The sequence below is a fragment of the Penaeus japonicus genome, unplaced genomic scaffold (assembly GCF_977035675.1).
Source record: "Penaeus japonicus unplaced genomic scaffold, GWHDUDI00000001_assembly GWHDUDI00000001, whole genome shotgun sequence".
Classification (NCBI taxonomy): Eukaryota; Metazoa; Arthropoda; class Malacostraca; order Decapoda; family Penaeidae; genus Penaeus; species Penaeus japonicus.
In genome coordinates, this window is record NW_028234403.1 from 21,695,987 (window position 1) to 21,698,486 (window position 2,500).

Genomic DNA, 2,500 nt, shown 5'->3' on the forward strand with positions numbered 1-2,500 from the left:
ATTCAAATTTACATATACATATTATATTTATGCTAGCCTTTTTTTTTTCAAGTACTGACCAGTGTCAATATTGGATATCAAGGCTATAAGAAAGTATACAAAAGTATACTAATTAGCCTTACATGGATGCAAATCTATTATATAACCATCATGTAATAAACCATGTCAATCAGTGAAGCACACAACAGAAAACAAAAAGTAGACAGACAGACACCATATACACTGCTGGCAATCCAGGTGGGGTGTTGTATTTCGGACATAATTAAAAATGATTGCATCGCACAACAACACTGCAGAGAGAGAAAACACACAACTCAAAAGCCTCACACTCAAAATCAATCATTTAATCATCAAATCAATCAATAACACAAGAAAATGCACCAATGAAGTCTTTCCCTAGTAATGTGCTTGCACAGTTAAAAGCATACAATAAAAGCAGTCAGTCATGGAATAAAACAAGTCACATAAACTACTTACAAAAAGAAATAATTGTCTTGTAAGTCTTTAAGAAAAAAAAAAAAAAACTTGTCATAGTAAAAGTAAAAGAAAAAGAGAAAAGAGAGAGAAGGTGACAAAATATTAATGCTTCTTTCTATGAACAACCCCAATATGAAATAATTCATCATGCATCTGGACAAAGACTTAATACTGAATTTGGGTTTTAAAAACACTTGATAAAAAAATTCTATAACATAAGATGTAAAAGTTTTCAGCATGTGTAGTCAAAGTGGTAACTCTTCCCTGTGAACCCTTTTTTAAGATCCATTATCACCAACTTATTCTGACAATTAGATATATATCAAGTGAAAACTAATATTTCATAATAACCACATGCAATATGGAAACATAAACCCATGAATTCTTTAATGTGATATTTAAATATCATTGCTCCTGACAGTTTAAATGGTGCTTTAATATAATAGCTGTTGGTAGCAATTAAAACATGCCAAACTAACTATAATGATTTATAATGAAAAATGGAAGAAAAAAAGCACAGCTCTTCAATTGTTTGATCATATATATACACACCAAATGTGGCATGAATGTTGCCTACTCGTAACATGTCATAGACAATATGCTGATTATGATCTGTATAGAGTATGAGGTCTATATAAATATAATTAAAAATAAATCAATATTGGTTTACAATGTGTAAAAGGGAAGAAGTTTACATGAATATAAATTAATTTAATATCACTTTTCCCTGAAATTCCCAAAGATAAGATTCCCTACACCCTCACACTTGAGGTATCTCTGCTTCACCAACACCATGTTCCCTTGTATCTTGGCAGGCATATGCTCACCTTCTTGTTACTTTCTTTTTCTTTTTCATTTCATCACTTATATAATCACATATCTTATTGTATTAGAAGTACTTTATATATATATATATATATATATATATATATATATATATATATATATATATATATATATATATATATATATATATATATATATATATATATATATATATATGCAGAGCATTCTACTTTCATGCTCCTTAGGGGTAACTATTTTCAACTTTGACACTCCATGCAACTCTGACAGTTGAGAAAAGAGAGTGAAATATTTACATCTTGGTGTGTAAAATGCAGTTCTTGAAATATTGATGAACAAAACTTGCCAAAAAGTTTGGGCCTGATTGTAGTTTGGGGTGGTAGTGGGGAGGTAAACCAGTGTCTTTGTATATCACTTAAATTGTAAATCAAACCTGTTCTATTTGTTTTTGAATTATCAAATCACTGGAAAACAAACTTTTGGGCTACTGCTTTCAACATCATCCCTCCAATACTATTGAAGAGATTTTTCTAATGTATATATTTTTATGAAAATAGTTCATCCCAAAAATACATATGAAAACATTTTAACACTGAGTAAAAAAAAAGGGTATTTAGTAAACATGAGATACTACTTCTCTATAAAATTGCACTTGAAGTGGATCAACAAGTTTATCTAAGAAGCATAAGCAAAAATGTAATTGCAAGAACCTAGCAAGGCCAAATCACAGGCCTTTTCACTTCTGAATTTCTTTTACAGAATGCATCCACGACAATACATGCCCACCAAAAATGGTTCTTCATTTGCTGTCCCTCAACCCGTAATAAAAAAGCATGCCATAACCCAAGTCCCATTCTACTCCATTTTCCCCAACTGGAAACCAAGGAAATGATTAAACCACTCTTTTGCTATAAAAATTAACTGTTTTGCTATAAAAATTCACTTTAATTTAGATGATAACTCATTTATCAATTTGCAGTTATGATAGATTGATAAATAAGGAAGCGTGCATCAGTTGTAGTAATGATGTGAAAAGATGCAATGGAGGAGTTGGAGGAGTTGGAGGAGGTGGAGAAAGAGAGGGGGAGGGGGAGGGGGGGGGAGGGGGAGGAGAGGGGGAGAGGAGGAGGAGGAGGAGGAGGAGGAGGAGGAGGAGGAGGAGGAGGGGAGGGGGAGATTGAGAAAGAAAGGTAGAGGGAGAGGAAGAGGGAGAGGGAGC

At 32.6% G+C, this 2,500-nt stretch overlaps 1 protein-coding gene across 15 annotated transcripts in view; it reads right to left on the minus strand.

The window, feature by feature from the left end:
• tmod (tropomodulin) overlaps window positions 1-2,500 on the minus strand; it is a 98,856-nt gene that overhangs the window by 7,759 nt on the left and 88,597 nt on the right. The gene's annotated exons all lie outside the window — the stretch shown is intronic.